Source organism: Petromyzon marinus, unplaced genomic scaffold (genome assembly GCF_048934315.1).
Source record: "Petromyzon marinus isolate PM22_M1 ecotype Great Lakes invasive population unplaced genomic scaffold, UKy_Petmar_22M1.pri1.0 PM_G_Scaffold_4, whole genome shotgun sequence".
Classification (NCBI taxonomy): Eukaryota; Metazoa; Chordata; class Hyperoartia; order Petromyzontiformes; family Petromyzontidae; genus Petromyzon; species Petromyzon marinus.
In genome coordinates, this window is record NW_027422983.1 from 356,327 (window position 1) to 383,943 (window position 27,617).

At 40.2% G+C, this 27,617-nt stretch overlaps 1 pseudogene; it reads left to right on the forward strand.

Moving 5' to 3' along the window:
* The first annotated feature begins 731 nt into the window (after window positions 1–731).
* Window positions 732–27,617, forward strand: part of LOC142916541 (putative ATP-dependent DNA helicase HFM1) — a 36,337-nt pseudogene continuing 9,451 nt past the window's right edge.

The window sequence follows — 27,617 nt, forward strand, 5'->3', positions numbered from 1 at the left end:
TTAGATATTAACTTAGTAAGATATTAACTTAGTAAGAGATTAACTTAGTAAGATATTAACTTAGTTAGATATTAACTTAGTTAGATATTAACTTAGTTAGATATTAACGTAGTAAGATATTAACTTAGTTAGAGATTAACTTAGTAAGATATTAACTTAGTAAGATATTAACTTAGTTAAAGATTAACTTAGTAAGAAATTAACTTAGTAAGATATTAACTTAGTAAGATATTAACTTAGAGATTAACTTAGTAAGAGATTAACTTAGTTAGATATTAACTTAGTAATATATTAACTTAGTAAGAGATTAACTTAGAGATTAACTTAGTTAGAGATTAACTTAGTAAGATATTAACTTAGATAGATATTAACTTAGTAAGATATTAACTTAGTAAGATATTAACTTAGTAAGAGATTAACTTAGTAAGATATTAACTTAGAGATTAACTTAGTAAGATATTAACTTAGTAAGATATTAACTTAGTTAGAGATTAACTTAGTAAGAGATTAACCTAGTAAGAGATTAACTTAGTAAGAGATTAACTTAGTAAGATATTAACTTAGTAAGATATTAACTTAGTTAGATATTAACTTAGTAAGATATTAACTTTGTAAGCCATTAACTTAGTTAGAGATTAACTTAGTTATATTTTAACTTAGTAAGAGATTAACTTAGATGTTAACTCAGTAAGAGATTAACTTAGTAAGAGATTAACTTAGTAAGATATTAACTTAGATATTAACTTAGTAAGATATTGACTTAGATATTAACTTATTAAGATATTAACTTAGTAAGAGATTAACTTAGAGATTAACCTCGTTAGAGATTAACCTCGTTAGAGATTCACCTAGTCAGGGATAACTTACTAACAGTTATTTCAAAGTAAATAAACAGCAATGGTTTAACACAAAGCAACATTCCGCACACGTTCAACATTCACCAGTCTGGCTCGCTTCAACCAATGCTGGTGAACTGCAAGATGGATCATTACAGGTGAAGGACATTTTTATTTAAACTTTCGTGACTGCAGCGGTCCGTATTCTAACGGTTCTTTCGGTAAAACAAAGTTAACGTACATAGAAAAAAATAATAATCCAAATAAAGCGATTAAAAATATCACGACCTTTCGGTTGCAACACAAGCGTATGACGGACCGCTTTGTGTTTGCGTATCAAAACGTCGTGATGTTTTTAATAACTTTTTTTCGATCTACGTGGCTTAATTAAAAGATACTCTTTGGTTCTTTCAGTAAAGTCACGTAGGTATACATTTTATATAGAGTATGGATTCCTGCAATCACGAAAGCTTCAAATCTAGATTTTACTGAAAGAACCATAGAACACAGGCAAGGACCCTATCAGATATGGGTCCTATAACCAAAGGCAACATCGCCCCCTGCCGGCAGATACCTGTTTAGGTTGTTCTATGGATGAACTCGCCTCTGTCATAGGCACGTGGAATTTCCATTGGCTCAGGGTTGTGTTTACCTTGTGCTGCACAAGGACAAGCTGTCATGAGGGGGTCCCTTAGGCTAAAATGAAGCTGACGCTCAGATCATTTGTTACAGTGTGTGTGCAATATGAATACATTTATAATCTTTCACAACTATCGACATATGCTTTCAACTAATGTTTGTATCATGTATTTCACTGTCTAAAAACATCTAAATACAACAAAAAACTAAGTGAAATCACGCGTCGCTATGTGCAAATGACTGCGTACAGTGTTAGCATTTTTATATTTGCATGGCACGCCTTAAGTGTACTACATTTCGAGGACAACATTTGCCCTTTGATAGGTCAAAACATGTTTTTTACATTTTAGCACCCGATTTGAAGATGGATTGTAGCCCTTGCACGTCATTGTCCCATAGTTGTGGAGTTGGGTGCTCTATGCAATGCATTTGGATTAATGTGGCTTATTTATAGCACCTCATCTCAAACAACGCAGTGGGCATGTTTACTCTATATTATTAATCTACGTTTTACATTTAATTATTAATGAAAAACACAGTTGCGTAATATGAATATTTACAAAATACATAGCAGTAGTAATGATGGCTACTACAATAATGTACTTCATGAAGGTTGACTAGAGTACATTTTTTATCATATTTCCCATTGCCATGACAACAAACATTTGTTGCAACATACGTATTGTGGTAGCAATGATGGTCTGCTAGCTTGCAGGGCCGTGAGAGAAAGCGGCGGCTTATTGCGGAGGCCTTTATCCAGCAGTGGATCGACCATGGCTGATGACGATCCACTGTAGTGCCCTCATCTATACGCAGAAAACGAATCGCTGGTGTGTTGCATGGTGAGGTGGCCCAGAGACCCTTTCACACGATGCTCTATTTGAAGTTAAACATCATATTCACGTGGAGCCACATCTCCACATTCGATATACAATGTTGCCAGTATCAAACACACCGTAATACCCGCACCTCCGATTAGCACGGTTGGCTACGTACGGCGCGGAACACGTGTACGTGTGTGTCCACGCTTCTACACGAGGATAAGTGGACGGAGATAAGCATTGATATTTGGATCCACCAACAATACCCCGCATATCGGTGTGGATAAGAAGAGTTTACAACATGCGCGTTGCTATATGTATGAGTTCCCTAACACAGAAACGGAATTCTTGTTTTGCAAGAATAATGCGAGAATAATGTGATGTTTGTTGTTGTCATTACAGTGTTCACAAAGGCGTGGAGTCGATGGATGGCTTTGGCCAGTATTCTGGTACGTATACCAATGACTTTCAAGGAAATCTCAAATGCGGCGATTCCTCAGAAAGTAGAGAAGCCAAAGAGAACGTTGGAGGTGAGATAATGAGACTTGGTGTATGAGTACATGTGATGGGTAGTCTCAAATGGTTTCGTTTTATCGTTGCGTAAAGCATCAGTCGCTTCACCAGCATTGGTGCAAGCAAGCTTGAAGATACTCAATGTCGAAACCAATACAGAGCTTGCCTGTGTTGTACCAATGCTGCTGATGGGATGTGCAAATAATACTTTTATATTTTTTTACGTGGAGGCGCATATATGGGAAGGGGTCATAGCTGCTTATTTATGTAGTTACCTATAGTATTCTCCACAATCGTGCTCATTATACGTGTGTGTTAACTGTACATTGCAACCTTCTTCCTAATATTCCGAAGGGACTTTTCAGATTTCTCTTTAATTGTATAATTATGTAATAATAGGGATTTTCCCCTTTTTTCTGGCAACAAAACTGAAACCTTTTTAACAAGGATTCACGTTACTGCATTAACCACAATAATTGCAGTCAAAATGCAAACAAAAAACATACTATGATAATATATGCATTGTCCTTGAAACTGAAAACATATCTCTTTTTTTCCCCAGAAAACTCAGAAGACTTTAGTATCAGTGAAATGCGATCAGTTTCTGAAATTCGTATCCTTTTTGAGATTGCCTCTTTAAAACAAAAAAATAATCGATCATATCAAGTGAGGGCCCTTGCCTGTAAGATTGGTATTTCACTCACCAGAATTGAGCTTCAACCGGACTAGACTTTGCTTTTTTGTTGTTGCATCAACGCTGCTGAAATTATTCACTCCGAGAAAGACGTGTGGCCGCTCGGATGTGTAATACATCGCCTTATTTTTTTATATTATGTGCAGGGACAGGTATGTGACAGAGGAGTATTGCATGCTTGATATTTTTGTGCTATTTTTACTATGTTCATTTGTGAACATTCAACAAAATATATATGAAATTAATGAGTGGACTTCCTTCAGCTGTGTTGCTCTTGAAACGAGTAAGAACCAACCAGGTAGGCTTCAGCGGTAGAGGGATCAGCTCACAATCTCAAGGTTGTGAAATTCAAATCCTGATTGGAGGTTGACTCAGCCAATTTTCCCTCTGGGGTTAATATAAAATTATTACCACTTTGTTGGGGAAGTCAACTGGTTGTCCTATAAGAATGTGGAATTTCCACCACTGGTTCAGGGCTGTAAACAGGAGTTTAGCACCGCCTCAGTGCTCATTTGAGCAGGAAATCACCGACTTTTTTGTTTACCTTGTTTACCTTAGAAGTGTCTTAGTCTGTCTTCTGGGTTCTTTCAGTAAAGTCACCCACGTAAAAGGGAAATAATAAAATAATAAAATAAAACAATAATATAAAATTCTCACGACGTTTCGGCCACAACACAAGTAACCTTCTTCTGTCTTAGTCTGGTGCTCTATCATTGTGTTATCTATATATTCAGAGTGGTCCAGATGTTTTGTGACCCCCCCATTTAATTCACAAAACCTTCATATTTTTAAAATAAAGTTTCTTCAAAACAGAAATGAATACACAAAGGGGGAAAATGTTACGAGTCAATTAATTGGAGGTCACAAAACATCTGGAGCACCCTTCAGAATATAAATAACAAACAATAACGTCAATGAAACCAAAATAATTAAAATACTTGCTGGATTGTGTGACATTGTGTGTTTTATGAGCAAAAATGTAGTTATGCTTTCTGAAAAAGGTGTTGAGACTCAGTGAGACTCTCATTGATAAATAAGCGTAACAACGACAATAACCCCAAACAATGCGAATGTACAATTTCCTCAATAAATGTTAGCACATGTTTGTCTTTGAATAAAGTAACAAAAGTCTCCTTTTTTAGTTATTCTCCATGGGAATTCATAATCCTAAACATATGTTATCCTAAACTTACCTTCAGCGTTGCCTTACAGACATATTTTCAAGGAGTTTCCTTTTTTTAACTCGGTTCAGTCTCGCGTCATGGATGACGTAAGTATATGGCATTTTACACTTAAACAAACGTGTAACTTACGGTTTGATTTCTATGCAGTGATACCAGTTTTGTTTTGCTCAGTACTATACATCTTCATTACTGATGGTAACTATGTCTGTGGAATGTACCAAGAGGGTTGATATTAATGGTCATTACTAAGTGAAACAATCATAAGGTTACAACGTTTAAGATTTCTAGAGGTAATCATACAGGCATATTTAACACGTAGGCTTTCGCGATCAATATTATTCACCATTCTGGCGAATTGCCCGATGATGCTGGATGTAATTACCAGCGAAACGTCGTACTCAAACTGTAAATGTTGTGGATTCACTCTTCAATACACTGGTGGGCTATAGTAGTGAACTATTTGTCTTTTGTCAACGTGACACTTTTTTGCTGATTGGCCGTGTCGGGTGGTGGAGGGTTACGACACATTTATAAATAACGCGATCTAACCCAAAAACCTTTATTATGAATACATGCATATCATGCAAGCATATGCATGCTATAATGAGGTGACTGAACAGCAGAGTGAGCGGCTCACAATCTGAAATTTGTGATTTCAAATCTAGGTTGGGGGTTAACTCACCCCATCATCCTACCAGGGTTGATATAATTGGTACCACTTTGTGGATGAGTCTGCAGTGATTACCCAATGGAGAGACAGACTCATCCCCAACTTAACACCGCCTCAATGCTTAATTGTGACTAACTCTGCCGAATTGATAACACTTGCACAACTTCCAAGAGGCAATGACAGTACCTCATATGAATGCTGGATATGACTTTATACGATGTTTAACAAACTTTGTCTTACATTTTTTAAAATTAAGATTCTGTACACAAACAGACCTGTAGTGGTTTGTGCTCCAACTGGTTCTGGGAAGACTGTTATTTTTGAGCTGGCCATAATTCGACTCTTAATGGAATGCCAAGGGCCCTCCTACAATGCAAAAGTTATTTATAGTAAGTACGTCTCTTAATTGTTACATTATACATTGTTGCAATTGCCCACACGGTATTGTATTCGTACAACAGCAAGCACGCTTGATGTAGACCTGTGTGAGCATGAATGTGACGCGCACCCCCTAGTGGCCCCCATCAAGGCACTGTGTCGGGAGAAATTCGAAGACTGGCAGAACAAGTTTGGAGCACTCGGCATTCAGTGCAAAGAGCTTACCGGAGACACGGACGTCGATGACTATTTTGAGACACAAGATGCCCAAATAATATTGACAACACCGGTAAGTGTTGAAAAAATAAATAAGCTGACAATACGCCTCCTTCACGTAGCTGTCCTTCCACATTAAAATTAAGGGTATATTTTTTAGACATCCCATCAGCCACCACACGACCTTCTGGGATCATAATAATTTCAGCAGTATTGGTTCAACACAAGCAATACTCTGGACCGGTTTTGCTTATCACTGTCTCATTAGCAGAGTCAGGCTTTCTTAAGCCTATTTTTCTGAATTGCTCGATGTGTATAGGTGAGGACCCACTCTGTTAGATATGGGTCCTAGTTTGATGCTGACCTACATAATACGGAACACAACGTAATGTCTCACCTGTGCTCAGGTTTCTCATTGGCTCCCAGTTCACACCCGCATTGAGTTTAACGTTCTCCTACTCGTGTTCAAGGCCTTCAATGGGCTTGCTGCACCTCACATCCAGGAAACGATTCAACCGTACACTTCGCAAAGTTGATTCAGCCGTACACTCCACCGGGATCTCTCATATCTCATATCCACCGATAATTCCATACTCGGGTGTGGCACGCTCCCAGAGTGTGAACCTGGGGTCACGGGGCTTTTGTTTGTACATTGTAATGTTATATCTCTACTGGGCTCACTGACTTCATTTGTTTGCAGGAAAAATGGGATAGCACAACAAGACAGTGGCACGACAGGTCTCTCGTGCAGGTCGTGAGGCTGTTTCTGATTGATGAGGTAGAGTACATGACTGTATTGTTCTTGGTTTTCCTCGGCATACTTTTGTAAATACAGCGATACCCCCATTTACTCCCCCCCCCCCCCCCGCCACCTCACATATCGCAAATACGTCGTCACTTCATGGATACCGCGACCTGTTTTGCGTCGCCTCCACCCACACATACGTCGATGACAGCATCCGTCCTTTCTCGGGTCCGTCACCTCAGCCTTCGCCTCCACCTGCCCTGTAAATTGCTTCGATTGACGTCGTTTGGATATTCGCTATCGCACCTTTCAGGAACGCATCCCCGACGTAAACCGGGTTATTCCTGTGCACAGTATTGAATTTATAGGAAGCGGCCACAGTGGTGTGATGGTTAGCGCGCTGGATTTGCAATCCAATAAAGTGACATAGTTATACAGGGACTCCTTGACTTATGAGATAGACGTGTGCCTGGAAAGGTGCGCGTATCTCAAAATCGCGTATGTTCAATAGCAATTTTCCCAGAAGAAATAATGGTACAGGAGGTGGTTCGGGGATTTCACTCGCACTCGCTGACGTAATCGCTTTTATTATCCTAGCCTATATCAATACAATACATGTACCCACAATATAATACTTTACATTAAAAAGAAAATCACGTAAACTCTAATTTACTTCCTATAAAATAAAGAAATCCGGTATTGCTTGTTAAGACGCCGGAGTTGCGTTGCGGAGGGGATGGATGGAGGCGAGGAGGGAGACAGACTTAGAGTTAGTGAATGCCGTACAAGTATAGCGCACGAGTTATCGTACCGCACTGGTTGCTGGCAATGCCGTTGGGTCGCGGTGCCAGGCTAGGGTGGCGCATCTCGTGTTGCGGATGACGATATTCCGAAAATTGCCTAGCGTATGTCAATATAAAGTCTAAATACAACGCGCACGTTATTCCAAAATGACGTACCACAAAAGCAGGTAAACCGAGGATTGCATGCATACGGTTACAGTACCTAATTTGAATATATGGTCATCGAATTGAAGTGGGAGTACCATGTGTTAATTTTTCGATCATAAAGTTGGACCCATTCAAACAACTTATAAAGAAGTTGCTGGCATTTGTGCCCAGGTGTCTGAGATGTTGGGAATTTCGTGGCAAGACAGAATACTGTAAGCAATGCAGAAGTCTGGAAGAGTACACGACAGCTCAGTACTTCAGGGTGGTTCATGCTTGCAGGATGGGGAAGGGCCGATTGCCGATACAGGCATTGTAGTGGTCTCCACGAGTTTGGACAACTCAAGGAAAAGAACCTGAGACAAGATCGTGGGATACTTCGATAAAAAAAAAATCATGGAAGTTGCGTCGTGTTATGCTGTGGGTCATGGTGCAGGTACACACAGTAGGGGATGAGTCACGTGGTGCCACCTTGTAGGCTGTGGTCAGCAGAATGAAGACGCTTTATAACCTTGTCCCTCCAACCTCCACAAAGGATGCGCTTCAACCGCTGCATACCTGTGCGGGAGTACGGATCATCGCCCTGTCAGCCACCATTCCCAATATAGAAGATGTGAGTTGGCATACTTATTATACATTGTTTAAACATATACTGTATCGCTACAATCTTGATTTGAAGCTTTCGTGACTGCAGAAATCCATACACTTGGGTTCTTTCGGTGAAGTCACGTATATATAATTTGTATTTATTTTATACCTACGTGACTTGAGCGAAAGAACCAAAGAGTATATATATTGCTATAACATTGGCTAATAGCCAGGTGGCTCAGTGGTAGAGCGAGCGGCTCGGAATCAGAAGGCTGCGAGTTAAAGTCCTCGTTGGGGGTACTAACTCGTTCCATGGTCCTTCGGGGGTAATTAAAATCAGTATCACTTTGTGGGGGAGTCAATATTGGTTCTACGGATAGACTCTCCCCCGTTATAAGAATGTAGAATGTCCACCGCTGGCTCAGGGCTGTAAACAGGATATGAGCACCGCCTCAATGCTCATTTGAGTAAAAAAATAACCTTCACGTCTACTATAAACTAGTTGCATTTAATTTGTAACATCCACTGTTAAAAGGAATTTGTGTCATCTTAATCAAGTTGCACGTGGGAAAATGCCCAGACATTTTTTTTACTTATATATATAAAATATGGAGAGGTATGAATACCTCTCAATGCATTTAAATTAATATTTGTATATCCTCTACAAATATTGCTGAGGCATCCACCTTTCTCTTTCTAGGTTGCCGAGTGGTTGTCTGATAGGGATGGAACGGCAATCTTCGTAAAATTGGATGAAAAGCATCGGCCTGTGAAACTCCGCAAAATCGTGTTGGGATTTCCTTTCTATCGTCTACAGACTGCCTTTAAATTTGACTTGATACTCAACTACAAGCTCGCAAAAATTATACAAACATATTCTGAGCAAAAGCCAACGCTCATTGTGAGTACATGTCTTATTTGTTGTTCCAAGTCAAAATGGCATGATTAGTTTAATTGCATATTTTTTAAAATTTAAATATTTTGCATGCATAGCCCTTAAATATGGAATATGTTAAGGTGTATATGGCCTCCATTGACACATACGTAGCAAACAGGAAATGCAATGTGGACAAAAATCTCATGTGTAGCCTTAACAGACTTTTGGGGGAAGTGCTGGTGGAAGTGCTGGTAAGCGAGCACTTATGAAGACCATCATGAGCACACGAGGGGGTGGGTGGGCAGCACCACGCCGGACCGCCTTTGTTTCCCCAATGCTGATGTTTCAGTATCACAGCAGGTACTCATTTGAGGCTGAGTAGACCTAAGGAAGCCCCAGAATTGGTTGAAATATTCACCGTCGCTTTTGATCATGAGCGGGAATCGAACTCGGGTAACAGGGTTTGTAGCACGGTTCACTAACCACCACTCCCCACTTGCATATCTATAACCATGCATATACAATCACACAACGGCAATATCCCCTGTTTAGTCTTTACAAGACTCAGTTTTCTCAGTTTCATTTATTCGGTGTAGAGCCCTGTGAGCCATCCGGCTCTTGAATCGGGTGCAACCGCAACAAACAAAAACATGAACAAGAAAAACATGATTATTCTTAGCTCTTTCGGTAAAGTCACGTTGAAGGGAAACAATAAAATAATAGAATATATATATAACAATAAAAATTCTCACGACGTTTCGACCATAACACAAACGGTCGTCATCAGGTGTGAAAAGCAATGGCAAGAAACATTTGAAAGAAGTGTCGGTTCGCATTAATTAATTTATTTTTGAACGGTGTTTTTATTTATAAAAAAAACGTCAGCGCCACGTGCAGCGATTTGGCAGTTTATTTAGAAGGACGAGTCCATCTATGTTCTGAAAAGAGGAGGGGGGAGACGAAAAATTAATGTATGCTGTCTGAAAGCCACCGTAAGCGTGAACAATCAATTAAGACCTGAAATGGTTTATCAAATCCTTCCAATGATTGCTAAGCCAGAATTGTGTGCTCCATTTAGAAAGTGTTTCTTTCGTGGACGGTTTGGTAACGCTGGCGCGCAAGCCGTTTAGAAGAGGTGGGTGGCTCTGAAGAGAGCCTTTGGGTTGGTTGAGTGCGCGAGAGATGAAGCCGTAGAGAGTGCGGCCCTGGCGCTTGAGGGCGTAGACCACGTCCGTGGCGGTGACGGCCTCGCGCTGTCTGGGCAAGAAGCATTTAGCGAGCACCTGTAGAGGCCATACACATATACGTTTGCGCACACAAAACGTTATAAAAGTATGCATTTATACAATGAATATCACACCTAGTCAAGCGCACATATATAAATATTAAAATGGTTTAGGCCTTAGATATTTCACGTGCATTCCTTTGGAAGCAGGCATACTTTTTAATAGCGTGCATTGAAGGCACCTTGTGGTTATTCTTTTACAGTTCTGTGCGACGAGAAGAAGTGTTCAGCTGGCTGCAGCCACACTGGCTAAATATGCTAAATTCATGATTGATTTCCAGCACAGGCGGAGGTAGGCGTGGGAATTGGGCTCTACACATATTCGTGTTTCGCAAATGTTCTGTGATTAAGATATTGGTGTAAAAGTAACGGTCAAGGTGCCGCCTCAAGTTCCTTGTTCGAGCCACTGCTGGTGTTAACCTCCGCTTGAGAGAAAAAAATATGTTGAATGACTCCAATATCCACGATGATGTTGGTCGCGAAAGCCTACGTGTTAAACTGACTTCATAATTTATTTTGCAATATGAAATACGTACCGAGGCCCTTCGCTCTTATTTGCCTTAGGCCCCTCATAAGTTTAATCTGGGCCTGATCATAATGCATCTAAGGCCCAGGGAACAAGGTGATCAAGGGGAGATTGACACATGTGATTGTGAAAATTCCACACTTACACTATGGCACCAAGTCCGTCCGTAGTAATATATCACTTGAGAGAGAGATGAGCGTGCAGACACATCATCATCAGCCATGATCAATCCACTGCTGGATGAAAAGCCAACTGATATTTTTTGTTCAGTGTGCTGTGAAGATTTGTGCCGTGGAATAAAAATGCTGAGAAGCACTACTCTAGAGGGATATTGGTCTACTCTTTCACATTGACCAGACGTGTTGGAAGAGGCAGGCGTACCCACACTTTACCCCACTATGCGCGACCTACCAATTTATGTATTTATACACTGCTCGGTGGACAGGGGCAGTGTGGGGGGGGGGGGGGTTAAAAGATCGCGCTCGAAGGTGGAATTGATTACAAGTCTAGCGTGCTCACCACTACACCATATATACTGGTCATTTATTGTAATTTCAGACTGCAGAAGCATGCTTCTTGCCTAAAGGATATCAAGTTGAGAGGTAAGCTTGTAAAGCCCTCACTGTTTTTAACGATGATTTAAAATAATTGCATCAAAATATCAAATTCACATTCGCGTAATTTGTTTTATTATTGTTGTAGATTTGCTGATGAAAGGAATTGCATACCATCATGCAGGGATGGAAACGTCTGATAGAAGAAACATTGAAGATGCTTTCTTGCAAGGAGAACTGCCAGTACTGTGTACGTAAAATATGAGCATATTATTTATTCATGGAGAGATTGTAAATTGATATATGTGTCCATGCATCAGGTTTGCATGTGGCTTTGTGAAATTAGTAGGGGCTGTTATGTGTGCATATTTCAAGATTACAAACCCATACTGATATCTAACAGAGTATCCTTGCCTGTAAGCATCTGGCAGTTCACCATCAATGGTTCAAGCAAACCTGACTGGTGCTGAGACACTGAACGTTGAAACTGATCCAGAGTTCTGCTTGTGTGTTGCACCAATGCCGCTGAAATTGTGGTTACTAACAGCTGCCTTGTGACCAACCGCATGTGATACATTTGCTGCCAGATACATGATGACAGTATTTTGTAGAGTTCAATATTTTTATGATGACTTATTAACTTCACCGAGTTACTTACGCTATATTTTGTGCATTGGGGCGGCAGCGCGCTTGACGCTCGTTACAGAGGTTACACAGGTTCGCATTTGGAATATGGTAATCCGTTATGGTTAATACTGCAAGTATATGAATCATAGCATACTTTGTGCCATCTGCTTAAGAGTGGACATTAATTATCCCGTGGCATGATTTGAAGAGAGTAGCCTGTTGTGTGCTGGTGTCGAGGTCCAGATTTGTAAATGTTCCCACAAAATATCCAATCAGGAAGCATATAGCAATATGGCTGTCGCCTGATGAAACTGGTTGTGATTACTGGTGAAACGTCGTACTCAGTTTGTAAATGCTGTGGCTTGGCTCTCCAACACACAACCGGTGTGCTGTACTAGTACACTACACTATACACTACATTATACACTACACTACTATACACTACACTATACACTACATTATACACTACACTACTATACACTACACTACATTATACACTACTATACACTACACACTACACTACACGTTACACTAGTGCTGTACTAGTGACGAATTGGCCACGTTCTGTTTACGTGACAACCCTTACGAGTTGGCTGTGGTGGGTGGTGGCGGGTTTTAACGACACATTTATATATATCTAACCCAAAAACGTATATTATGGAACATATAGCAACATTGCCCCTACTGCGAAACTTCTGCAGAATATGTGCACACACAGCGCCTTTTTTCGTGATTGCCTTGTGATAAAAGAATGGTGCAAATACCGAATGTTTTTATTTGATTTGTCTGCAGTCTCTACAAGTACACTGGCTATGGGTGTAAACCTTCCTGCACACCTGGTCATCGTCAAATCTACCATGCACTACACTGGGGGAGGCATGGTGCAGGAATATGGGGAAACAGATATTCTACAGATGATTGGCAGGGCAGGAAGACCACAGGTAGATGCACATATTCTGACTATATTGGTTCATACATCCTTACTTTTCGGAACTAAATATCCGTTTTCAAAACTTAAATGCATTGTGCACAAATGTATTCTAGTTTATTGGATCCCATCTCTTGAAACCCATCATGTGGACAATATAGCATCTATTTTGAAGAGGTAAAGATTTCTTGCTTATTTGTGCATTGATGTTGGTGCCCATCTACTATATACAGCCCTAAGCCAGGGGTGGACCTCCTTAATTCCAATGGAATGGGAGAGTCTTTCCAAAGGACAACCAATGTTGACTTTTTCACAAAGTGATATTTATTTTATCGACCGAAAGAGGGATGATGGGCTGAGTCGACCTCTAACCGTGAGTTGAACTCACAACCTTCCCATTGCAAGATGGCCGCTCTACCTCTGAGCCACCTGGCTGCTGCTGTTGCTGCAGAGGTAGAGCGGCCTTCCGATTGCAAGATGGCCGCTCACAACCTTCCCATTGCAAGATGGCCGCTCTACCTCTGAGCCACCTGGCTGCTGCTGCTGCAGGATGAAGTGAACTGTTGCACTATTCTTGCTCAATTATGAATGTGTCATAGCATGTTCACCATTTGTTAAAACATATACATGTGCTTTTATTTAGCAAAATAGCAAAGCGTCAATTCCAATAGGCTAACAAGCACAAGTAATAGATCATAGACGCGTGTCGCCATGCTGGAAGTGGGGAGCGGTAGTGTAGCGGTGAGCGCGCTGCGTTATAAAGCCCGAGTGACGATTATCTTAACCGGACCTGGTGCTGGCCACCCACCCCCTCGTGTGCCGTGCTTGCCTTCATAGGTGTTCGCTAACGGCACTCGCCCCAACAGCCAGTTAAGGCTCTACGGGGGATCTTTGTATGTTGTAGTAGTATATACCTGTGGTAGCAAGGGTTTGTGGATTTTATTTTTTTATTTAAAGCTTTCGTGACTGCAGTAATTCATATTCTTAGCTCTTTCGGTAAAGTCACGTTGAAGGGAAACAATATATATTGTAAAGTCACGTTGAAGGGAAACAATATATAACAATATATATTGTTTCCCTTCAACGTGACTTTACCGAAAGGTTTGTGGATTGTGCATATTTGTGTGTCATACCCACTAGAGATGGCAGTACAGAAAGTTGGTTATGAACCCATATGTGTGAACCTGCGTGTTTCCCCCAGGAAGTTTCGTTTCCTCCTAAACACAAAACATATCCAAATAAATCAGGCAAATATTTCAATGCAGGATCCATCTGCATTTCCTGAGACTGATTAAAGATTTTCCTGCATTTAGCTCATTATTAGTATGGCTATTTATCTATTTTTTATGTGAAGTAACATACGTGATATCGTTTACAGTTTGATGTTTCAGCCACTGTGGTGATATTGACAAGAAATGAATTGAAAGAAAAATATGAACAAATGCTAAGTGGGACCCAGAAACTAGAAAGCAGGTAGGACAATAATGGCAGTTTTGTTATTATATGTATATATTGGGCATGAACATGTACATATTTGTGAACGTTATGTATAAAGTCAGCATCGGCATACACTGCCCGCTGAAGGCCTTTTTAGCCGTAAACATCCTTCACAGTCCAGTGATACAACAATCCACGTGTTCCATTACCTTGGCTACCACTCCATCGTTAGTTTTGGGCACTGGCCATCATTCCTACTCGTGACATGTCCTGCCCAAGCTTACTTATTTTTCTTCATAGCTTTAATGCCTCTAACTTGCATGTCTGGTATGTCATCAAAAACAGACGCTGCTTCTTCTTGTTCATGCTTTCTCCCTCTCTTCCCTCCCCTCTCATTACCCCGATATCTTGGCCCCAGTGACTCCTCCGCCTTAAGTCTTTGATGCATAAAAATGCTGTGACAAAACAGAGGTTATGCTTCTCGGCTCCGTGCACTCAACTTCAGCTCATCACCCACAGTAACAGACACAACGTTGGTGGCTTCTGTGACCTTGCTCCGAAGTTTGAGGCCTATTTGAAAAGTGAAAAGTGAAATTCAGAAGTGATTTTTTTCACCTTCAAAGTATTGTCAGCACGACATCATGCTTGTCAAACTATTATGCAGATAATTTGGATAATGCGTCTCTTCTCTCTTGTCGATTATTGCCATGCCACCTTGTTCGTCGGCATGCCTCCTGCAAGAGTTCTCAATAGGCTGAAATTCTAGATTTGAAGCTTTCGTGATTGCAAGGATCCATACTCTTTGGTTCTATTCGGTAAAGTCACGTAGGTAAAAAATAAAACAACAAAAATCACGACGTTTCGGCCACAACACAAGCGGCCTTCATCAGGTGAAGGGATCAGGCTGTCTCGAGGACAGCGCTGAAGTGGAACACAGCCACGCTTAAAGGTCGCGGTCTGAGCGTGGCTGTGTTTCACTCCAGCGCTGTCCTCGAGACAGCCTGATCCCTTCACCTGATGAAGGATGCTTGTGTTGTGGCCGAAACGTCGTGATTTTTTGTTGTTTTATTTTTTACCTACGTGACTTTACCGAATAGAACCAAAGAGTATAATCGGCTGAAATGTTTTCACAACGCAGCTTGCCTGACTCCTGCCTATAACCGCTCCATCCGAACATATCACACATGTTCTGGAATCTCTACTTTGGCTCTTGGTGAATCTCAGAGTCGACTCTGAGATCGTGTTACTGGCCTACAAAGCACCCACCTACCTTTGGGACTTTTTGAATCCCAGTATTCTATCTCACAATCTACATTTCATGGATTCCAGTCCTCTCTGCAGCCCAAAGATGAGACAGCACTCCAAGGGCGATTGGGCCTTCTGCTGTGTGGTTCCCCATCTGTGGAATGCCCCCCCTCCCAAGCCATATTCGTGATTTTGGGCATTGTCGATGTTATTAAGTCACGATTGAAAACTGACGCCCATACTATTTCTTTGGAACACTAGACCAATTACTTAGTGCAAAGTATTAAATGTTGACATTTTCACATGTAACAGCACTTTGGTTCTTTTGAGGAGAAGTACCACATCAAAATAAACATTTATTTTGTATTATACAATCTTGTTCAAGATCTTCACAATTTCACGTTGTAATGAAAACTTTCTCAATTTATTTCAAGATACGTTCAGAATGATGTCTTTTTTTTCCTACATTTTGTGAATTTCCATCAATCAGCTTCCTCTCTGCAACTTCCATGTTCCCATTGCTATAAAGTAGCTACCGTGAATTTGTGAACACCTTCGGTCTCCTGCAGTTTGCACACGAATTTAACAGAGCACCTCAATGCGGAGATTGTACTGCACACGATCACAGATGTCAACGTGGCATTGGATTGGATCCGATCCACATTCCTGTACATTCGGGCACTCAAAAACCCAAAGTATTACAGTAAGAAATGCATTTACGATTCAAAATTAAAACATACAATATTCGCGTGATTATACTATCGCAATGTGTGCGATAGTATAATCACTAGGTTCCAATGATGCATATAAAAGGAATAACAATACACATGAGTAGGAGTATTGGAAAAGGTTGAGTTACCTATTCGTGCATTTATTTCAGAAAATTATCAAGAACATACATTTAAAATGTGTTCTTGAGTAGTATAGGTATTTTGGAAGGATGTATATACATGTGTGTCCTATTAATTTTCAAAATGTATTTGAGTGAACGACACTTATTCGAATGAAACACAAAATAACGTGATGTATATTATGTAGGTTTGTGTTGAGCGAAGACCCATATCAGACAGAGAGGGCCCTTGCCTGTAAACACCTGGCAGTTCGTATAACACGTAGGCTTTCGGGACCAATATCATCCATAATAGTTTCTTTTTAATACTGTATATAAATGTGTCGATAAACCCACCACCACCCTGATAAAGCTAGTTGTAATTACTGGCGAAAAGTCGTACTCAGTTTGTAAATGTTGTGGCTCTGCAACACATCGGTGTGCTGTACTAGTACACTACACTATACACTACATTATACACTACACTATACACTACACTATACACTATACACTACACTATACACTACACTATACACTACACTATACACTACTATACACTACACTATACACTACACTATACACTATACACTACACTATACACTACACTATACACTACACTATATACTACTATACACTACACTATACACTACACTATACACTACACTACTATACACTACTATACACTACTATACATTACTATACACTACACTATACACTACACTATATACTACTATACACTACACTATACACTACACTATACACTACATTATACACTACACACTAGTGCTGTACTAGTGATGAATTGGCACGTTCTGTTTACGTGGCAACCCTTACTAGATGGCTGTGTCGGGTGGTGGCGGGTTTTAACGACACACATTTCTATATTTACGCGATCTCACCCAAAACAAACTATATTATGGATCTGGCAGTTCACCTGCATTGGCTCACACAATCCTGACTTGACACTGAATTGCAAAACCGGTCCACAGTTTTGCTCGTGTTGAACCAATGCACTAAAACATTGTGTGAAACCATCTTTGGGTATTTTGAGCCATTATGCCTTGGCATAGATCAGCTATTGTAATATAAAACAGTAATTTTAGCTGTAATTACATTTCACGTTTGGGGCTTTCAAAAATATTATGAGCTGACTGGAGGAAATAACACGTTTGAATGTTCTTAAGTACAAAGGACATAATTACGGTATATTTGTAAGGAGTGAATGTTAAACATCCTGACAATTTAGAGTTCGTTCATTGACATCAAGTGTTTACATAGTTTTGACTTTGACTATGACAAGATATTCAACTGTTAAAGCCATTTTAAGTACATCTCAAGCGATGCATGAAAAGGCAGCATACTGAAAAATAAATGTACTCCGTATAAATCACTGATACAGAATTTGCCGCTGGTCTGAACAAAGAGGACATTGAGAAGCAACTTCTGCAAGGTATAGTGATATTAACATAATCTAACATCAAACTGTAATTTTACTGGAATAATAGTAGACAATTTGAAACTGAGAGAAATACAACTGCTTGCTTGTGTCTTTCATACGTTACTGTCTTCAGCCACCACGCGACAGGTCAAGACACTTCTGTCTTTGATTCTTCCCCTGGTACTGATGCTTTCCAGTCCTTGTGAATTCCCTCCCACGGTCTCACTTCTCAAGCTCTTACAACCTTGCTCAATTCAAGAAACCTGTCTACTTGTTAGAAGATGAAACACTGAGAATAAAACCCATGTATGCAGCCTCTGAAAGAGCCAGTTAGTCGATTCAAGTTGTTCCTTGTGTTTACACTACAAGCAGCATGATTTTCAATTATTTAAAATTGAGACAAATTGAACGTTGATTTGAAGCTTTGGTGACTGCAGGAATCCAGACTCGGTAGACAAAATAAAATAAAACAAAACATCGTAAATATCACGACGTTTTGATCGCAACGCAACAAGCGGTCGTCCTCGGGCAGGAAAAAAAAAATTCAGCAGTGTGAACAGCTGAACCAGCGAGAGAGCTTTCGTGACTCAGGAAGGCTACTTGTGTTGTGGCCGAAACGTCGCGAGAATTTTATTGTATTATGTTTTATTTTTGTTATTGTATTTCCATTCTACGTGGTGACTTTGCCGAAAGAACCAGGAGGATGAGCTCTCTCACAGCTCTCTCGCTGGTTCAGCTGTTTCACTGATGGAGATTTTTTTCCGCCTGAGGGCGACCGCTTGTTGTGTTGCGATCGAAACTTCGTGATTTAGTATTTGTCAGTTTAATTAAATTTTTCTACCTACGTGACTTCACCGAAAGAACCAATGAGTATGAGACGCATTGATTTTTCTTTAATTGTATTTATTTAATGATCGTTATGTCAAAATAATTAAGCTGACAATATGCCTTCTTCCCATAGCTGTCTCTTCGCATAAAAAGTACAATCATTGTTTATAACATATCCAATCAGCCACACGGCCTTCTGGGAGTGAATATTTTCAGCAGCAACAAACAATCTGGACCAGTTTCGACATTCAATGTATATGCAGTCAGGCTTGTTTAAAGCAATACTCGTGACCTGCCAGACATGAATTGGCAATGATCTACTCTGTTAGCTATGAATGTTTCAAGCAGATTTTAGATTTTAGTGGAGAGACAAATATGGGAAGGCATAATACCTGCTTAGTTAATTTGTTGTCTTGTCCACAACGACATTAATGTTTCTTTTGCATTATTTATTTCAGAACTATGCTTAGAGAGTTTGAACTCGCTGGCAGCTTACAAGCTAATTTGTATGCAGAATGGGGATATTAAGCCAACAGTAAATAATCCTTCTGCTGAAACAGCATATCATGACGTGTTTGTTCGCTTTATTTGTCACGAAAAAACATGTCATTTCACATATTCATGTTGTGTATAGCGTCCAGTCGTCAATGCAAATCGGCATCTCAGAACGTGCTGTAGAATTTGTCACGTGCACAGGTTCCTAACGGAGGCACGGGGGGGGGGGACCCCCAGACAAGAATGGGGGGCAGTGAGAACCTTCGCCAACTATTGCCCGAGCCCTGGTGCTGCTTATGTTGGGATGTGTCGCCAACTCCATTAATTGATGAGTGTCTGTGCATGGAAAAACCCCCACGTGTGCAAGGGGTGGTAACTCAATATCCGTGCGTATGGATATAATGAATTTGCTGTCTGCCAATACCCCTGGCAAGCCAAGGATATGGCGATCTTGGCGACCTTGGGAAGGGAGTTTTACCAATTTGTGTTTGATCCAACAACCCTGCATTACAGGCACGATGTATAGCCGCCACCAGCACCCTGGCATTTAATTACAGTTTATTTTAACATATCATGGGACCTCCTTTGCCTTTGCTTTCATGTGTTTTGCTATTTTAACAAAAAATGGTTTGATATTGTCCAGATGTTGGTAGATTGATGGCTTACTACTACGTGGCATTTGATACCATCAAGCTGTTTGGCACAATACAGGGCTCGGAAGCCGTGCAAGACCTGGTAAGTGAGGTCACAGGGTTGGTTTCTCATTGTTCCACATCACCATCAACTTACGTTAACAAGGCTTGCTGCGGCAATGTCCCCTTACTTAGCAGACGGTCGAGACCCCTGAAAGGGTTCGTGACAACGCATTACAGGTGGTGACTGTAATGATGTTAACAGACAAGGATATGTGTGTGTATGTGACACATAGCAAACAACCACAACGACTCACAGCAGCGGATTTGACAAGCGGCTGTAAATTATCATTTTGGATGTTTGACAATAGGCCGTTAAATTTTGATTTAAAGCTTTCGTGACTGCAGTAATTCATATTCTTAGTTTTTTCGGTAAAGTCACGTTGAAGGGAAACAACAAAATAATAAAATATATATAAAACAATAAAAAAATTCTCACGACGTTTCGACCATAACTCAAACGGTCGTCTTCAGGTGTGTTGGTTTGCATAAATTTATTTTTAAACGGCGCATTTATTTATTTATAAAAACGTTAGCGCCACAAGATCCAGGTCCGTTTCAACACATTACATAAAATCCGTGATCTGGTTCCGTCTGTAAAAGATGTGATTCCGGACATACAATGCCCTGGTGTCTACAAACTAAGTTGCCTCTGTGGTAGTAGTTACATTGGAGAAACCAAACGCCATGTCTCGGACCGCATTCGTGAACACAAAGCAGACCTTAAACACGGTAGGACCAACACCTCGGCCGTGGCAGATCATTGTTCTAATTCAGTAGGCTCACATGCCATTGACTTTTCCAAGACAGAGGTTCTTTGTAAGCCATCTGGCTTCCATGAGAGATTCGTTCATGAGGCTATCCACATATACAAGCACAGAGACAATTTCAACCGAGAAGATGGATTCTATCTTAGCAATCATTGGAAAGATTTGATAAACCATTTCAGGTCTTAATTGATTGTTCACGCTTACAGTGGCTTTCAGACAGCATACATTATAAAAATTTTTGTCTCCCCCCTCCTCTTTTCAGAATATAGATGGACTAGTCCTAAATAAACTGCCAAATCGTTGCGCGTGGCGCTAACGTTTTCATAAATAAATAAATGCGCCGTTTAAAAATAAATTTATGCAAACCAACACACCTGAAGACGACCGTTTGAGTTATGGTCGAAACGTCGTGAGAATTTTTTATTGTTTTATATATATTTTGTTGTTTCCCTTCAACGTGACTTTACCGAAAAACTAAGAATATGAATAGGCCGTTAATTATTTTGTAAGAAACAAATTAATAAACGGACTTACAATTGTGCAGATAATTGAGCAGTTTTTAGCCATGTTTGGCGATCATCATCGTTTGTATCTATACAGTACACCTTATTGGAGTAAGGATACCGTCTTATTTTAGTTTTACTTACAAAGACAGACTTTTAGTTTATTACTGCATACATCGTCGCTGACAATTCTATCAATCGGTGTGCATCTGGCACAAGGTTCAACTAACACCTACGTTTTAAGACATAATCAATGCATTGTACAGCGGCATTCAGAACCAAGTCAAAGTGATTTCCTGCTCAAATGAGCACTGAGGTTATCCATCTACCGTTGACAGCCCTGAGGCTATCGTGGAGAATCCACAATCCTATGACAGGGGTCTCTCTGCAGCGCAAACACCGTTGACTTACTAACAGAGTGCTACTCATGTTATCAAACTCGGAGGGAAGGTGGGTTGAGTCAACTCACCACCAGTATTTGAACTTGGAGCCTGCCATCTGTGAGCCACTTACACTAGTTGAGCCACCAGGTCATAACTCCCGCGTGTATTTTACAAGAAAGTATTTTTTTGCGATTAGCAATTAGCTGAATCGATACATTTTTCTCCTGATCTCTTTGAACACATTTTCGGTTTAGGACACCTTGTATTGTAAACGTTTTGGAGGTTTGTAATTGGCGTTAAATACCGATTTGTTCCTGTAATGGATGTGGGTTTAGTGTCAGGGCAGATTTGGGAGCTCACCGTGTGTCTATTGTGCAGCAGCTGTGGGATTCTGACGGAGGGTGGAATTCTTTTTCAATTCTGTGTAGTAGTAGCATCAATGATTTTGGCCATGATGATGACATCTTGATCTTTGAGCTTCTTTACAGGTGACTCTTATCTCAAGCTGTCGAGAGTATAAAGACATCACGCTCCGCGTTAATGAGAAGAAAACCCTGAACACATTGAACTTGGCCAAAAAGCACACGATACGGTAACAATCAGTGACACGTCACCAAATAACCATTAGCATCGTCGTAAAGAATGGAAGAAAAAAATAATAAGCGTACAATATGCCTCCTTCACATATCTGTCCATCCACATAAAATAATACATATATTTTACACATCCTATCAACCACGTGGAATTATGGGAGTGCATCATTTCAGCAGACTTGGTATCACACAACCAAACTCTGGACTGGTTTTGTCATTCCGAGTCTCATCAGCAGTCACTTTTGTTTAAACCAATGTAGGTGAATTGCCATATGTAAATATACAATTATGCATACTGTGTATTGGTAAAGTTACATTACAATTAATTGCAATTTTTACATGGTATATTTGGCCAGTTTGAAGAATGTTAGGTATTTTTTTTAAGATCCTGTGTTAAGGTCATTACATTTTTTGGAATAAAAATCCAGAACCTACACTGGAATAATCTTGAAAGTTTCATATCAAATGTTTTATCGGTCTAAAATTTTGATTCTAATTATTTAATTTAAAAGGTTTCTCGGATAGTGAAACATCAAGTGTGAAAACATTTACATATTTGAGACAATAGTAGTTGTGAATGTATTACGTATTTAAAAATATTGTATGGATAAACGAATGGGGTTTAAGTCTGTATTAGCACATTTAAAGTGTATATTGTATATTCAGTGTGTATTAGTTATTTGGACAAACCATTATGAGTGAATCTGAATGCTTCTTTCATTTCAGATTTCCAATGTCCGGTAAAATAAAAACCAGTGAAATTAAAATAAACTGGTAAGTACAGCTATGATTTCAATGCTCCTGTTAAGATAACACATACGTACATTTGGAGTTGGTTATGAACTTTCTTTATAGTTAGCAACGCAACTTCGTGTTTAGGGTTTTAATATTCTACACATTTGCAGATTATTATCCATTTGATATCACCATACAGATGACACCTTTTAATTGGAGAGCCTTCAAGATGTATTGACACTCATTTTAACACTCGAAACTGCATCTATATTGCAAAAACAGTTTGTTCAAGTGGAGAATTAAGCTTTTGCTACACAATTGAAATTATTTTGATTTAAAGCTTTCGTGACTGCAGTAATTCATATTCTTAGCTCTTTTGGTAAAGTCACGTTGAAGGGAAACAATAAAAAATAAAAAATATATAAAACAATACAAATTCTCACAACGTTTCGACCATAACACAAACGGTCGTCATCAGGTGTGTAGGTTTGTATTGACACTCATTTGCAAACCGACACACCTAATGACGACCGTTTGTGTTAAGGTCGAAACGTCGTGAGAATTTTTATTGTTTTATATGTATTTTATTGTTTTATTGTTTCCCTTCAACGTGACTTTACCGAAAGAGCTAAGATTATAAAACATTGTTTTATATATATTATTTTATTGTTCCCCTTCAACGTGACTTTACCGAAAGAGCTAAGAATATAAAACAATGCTTTATATATTATTATTATTTAATTGTTCCCCTTCAACGTGACTTTACCGAAAGAGCTAAGAATATAAAACATTGTTTTATATATATATTATTATTTTATTGTTCCCCTTCAACGTGACTTTACCGAAAGAGCTAAGAATATAAAACATTGTTTTATATATATAATTATTTTATTGTTCCCCTTCAACGTGACTTTACCGAAAGAGCTAAAAATATAAAACATTGTTTTATATATATTATTATTATTTTATTGTTTCCCTTCAACGTGACTTTACCGAAAGAGCTAAGAATATAATTGAAATGACGCGTTGTTTGTAGTCTCATTCAAGCTCAGCTGGGATGTGTACTGGTGCAAGATTTTGCATTGATGCAGGACACTGCCAAAATCTTCAGGACTGGAATCCGTCTTACAAAATGTAAGTTTAAACTGCACTATTTAAACGAATGTACGTTGTTTCTGAAGTTAACGTTTAAACGCATGACAGTATTTACATCCGTTATATCTCCGTTTTGTGGTTGTAGGTCTTGCCGAATTTTTGCAGCAAAAGGATAAGCAGAATAATTTCCAGGCCGTGCTGAATGCTGTCCACCTCGCTAAATGTTTGAATGCAAAGCTTTGGGAAAATTCAATGTGTAAGGTTAACACGTTGTTATTATTAATATTATTTTGCAATTTTCTTTAAAACTTTCTTTGCCTGGTTGCCGTGTGTGGGGTGGGTGTGTCTCCTCATCAAACCCGGCTGGCTTTTCCAGATGGCCCCTTGTGATAAGGTGTAATTCCTGCTTCTCCGCGCTGTGAGAGAGACAAAAGGTGGTCGGGGTTGCTTGGAATATTGTTTAAACTCTTTCGCAAGTTTGCTCGTTGTCTCATTCCTTCTCGATAACCTTTGATGTGACTCGGTATTCCTGCTCCAAGCTTTGTTTTAACAGTAAAAGTATTAAAGGTGAAACTCATTTGATAGGGAATTAATTATTGGATAATAATTCACTGATGTATCTGGTGGCCTGGTCTTAATTGGAGTGAGCGCGAGGACCGCTAACTTTAGCTTATTCTTGTTATTGCATTTTAATTTTGAACCGTTGTTTTAAAAGAAATAGTTTAACCCGTGGGCGTCCTCATTTCTGGCTTGCGGAGGGCTTCCCTCTGCGTGACCTCCCTTAGGGCACATCAAACTCTTGTTCATCTGGAGATCTTCGCAGATAGCTGCTAACATCCTCACCTCGAGAGTTTTATTATTTCTTTATTTACTAATGGCCTGTTTATGACTGACATATGGTTTTTCGTGTTTCTGGCTTACGGGTTTGATTCATAAAAAAAAAATATATATATATATATTGTTTGTCACGAAAGAAAGGAAAAAGAAATCTATGTGTATGCATCCGTAAATATTCTTATGGATATTAATTGTGGAAAAAGGGCCGTATACAACATTCCGCCCTTTTAAAAATGATCGGTGGTCTGCCACCGGTTATTTTTAATATTAAAGAAAAATGCCTTTTTCCACCATGAACTATCGATTGTCTTCAAGTTTGTGATTTTTCCTTACAACGCGCGCGTACGTGTCACAACTTAGCATGATTACATTTGAAACAAGAAATTAAAAGAACAGGAAAAAGAGAAAAATTAAGGCAACATGTTACATCGGGTCTTATCAATTATTGCTTTGATTTTTGTTTCAGTTCCTGGGAAACACTGGATAGCGGTTTCGAGCCCGGTGGTACACCGTTTCCCTCCTGGCATCTCTTTGTTTAATGTTTACCAAGTTATTGTCAACCTTACTGCCACGTTTGGTCAAAAGTACAGAATAATTTTTCTCATGACCAGGTATTTTCGAGTAACCTGTGACCTTTCCATGCAACATCATCACATCGTCGTTTTGGTTCATCGTCGGTATGGCTTTAGCCAAATGAGCACGGTTCCTTGGTTCGTATCGGTAATTTTTTTTATCCCTCGCCTTCCCTGTGGGTTTATGTGGCGTGAAGCCATGTCGTACGCCACCAGGATTAGTACACAACACGAGTTTCCGTGCTCGACTGTTGGGGTCATTTGCCTTCTCCGCAGCCATGTGCAGATTTGCTGACTCCGTACCACGATCCGATTCCGTGCCTCGATTCGATTCCATGTTTTTGCGTGTGCTGGATTTCAACACATTCCCCAATCCATCATGGATTTTTGTCTCCGTAACGCGTTTCCCTGGCACTTTTACTGTACTCTCACGCAATTTTGCGACACAATTGATCGCGTTTCCATTTACCAAACAAGCATGTTTCTCCCCCCGATCCTGTTGGTTATCATTTCCTGTTAGATCACGCTTCATGGTTAATTTTCCTTGTTCAATAGGTGGGTTCACCACGGGAGCGACTCTCGCGTTCCCCACCACATCAAAGCGTGTGCATGGCGCATTTAGTTTTCCACAATCATGGTTCCCCTCCTGGTTCTGTTTGTAACCTCCAGCCTGCTTGATTTTTTCCAAGGGCTGTGATTTTTTTTTTAGATCAGCGGACACCTCTTTCCCTGTCATTTTCCTCTCAACCAGTGTGAGCGATTTATCACGTGCCCATGTCACCCTCTTTATTACAGCCAAGCCATGTGTGCCCCTTGTGTATCGTGGAATGGGGAATCGGCGTGATTCTGCTCTTGGTCTATACACGCCGTGATTCTCGCGATTATGTGTCTTTGTGTGTCGTGGCTGCCCATTGTCTATGTGCCACTGTCGACCGTAATTGTTATCTCGCCATCTGTGTGGGTAATTTTGGCCGGCTGTGTGCCGCTGCATTGGATGAAGATATGGTCCTGCTCTTTGCTTCCACCCGTGGCGATTGTCGCAAATACGCGTCTCTGCACGTTGCGAACGCTCTCGGTCGGTGTGCCGTGGAATTGGGCACTGGTCTGACTTTGCTCGTGGTCTCCACGCATTGCGATTCTCGCAAATACGCGTCCCTGCACGCTGCGATCGCTCCCGGTCTGCGTGCCATTGTCTCGTGTAATTGTTATTTGACCACCCGTGTATGTAATTATGTTGGTAATCCGTGGGTGCTTTTTGTTTTCTGTACTGTGGGCCTGCGTGCATCAAATGCCTCACATGTTTTTTATTTTCCTCTGATAGGCTGGTTGCCTTGTTCCGTTCACTGTGTGCTGTGAAATCATTGTTTTTAGCCCGGTACAGCCAAGCCATGTGTGCCCGATCCACTATGTGGTCTAAGGAGGCTGTCTCTGGATTCAAGACCATTCCCACAATTTCTGTAATCTCTGGACTCAAAGATCCAAAAAACATAATTTTGAACCTTTTGTCACCTTCGTGATACTGATCCACATCGCCCGCATAGTACGCTCTTTTAAATCGCATGAGGTAATCCCGAGGATCCTCGTCTGCACACTGGGTCATAGATTTTGCAGCGTTAAATCCCTCAGACAGTGTTGAATATTCTCCAAACTTCCGAATCACTGCCAGGCTCAGCTTTTTAAAATCGTTCCGAACCTCGTATGGTAGCGATTTTACCCATGATATGGACTGTCCATGCAAGCTGCGTTTCAGCAAACTCGCTTTTTCATCCGTTTTCCTCAGACCCCTGATCATTGCTTCTGCTTCTACCGTTGCGATGTGAGTGTGAATGTCCCTGTTCTTATTGTGTGGATCAAAATAGGGAATTCTGACGAGAGCTTTGTCCATCAATTTCAGAGTGTTACTACTGAACGAGTATTCGGAAAGTTGATCATCGTCATCCGAGTCAGATTCGGATGAGTCATTAACATCACGGTGGCGTTGCTTAACATGATTTTTGTAGTGTATTTTGCGCCTGTAACGTGGGTCAACTTTGCTCGGTGACTCATGTTTGTCCCATGGCTCATACTTATGTGGTTTTTGTGGGGTGTTTGATTTATATTTGTCTGGTGCGTCGTGCCTGTCGCGATGTTTGTGTCG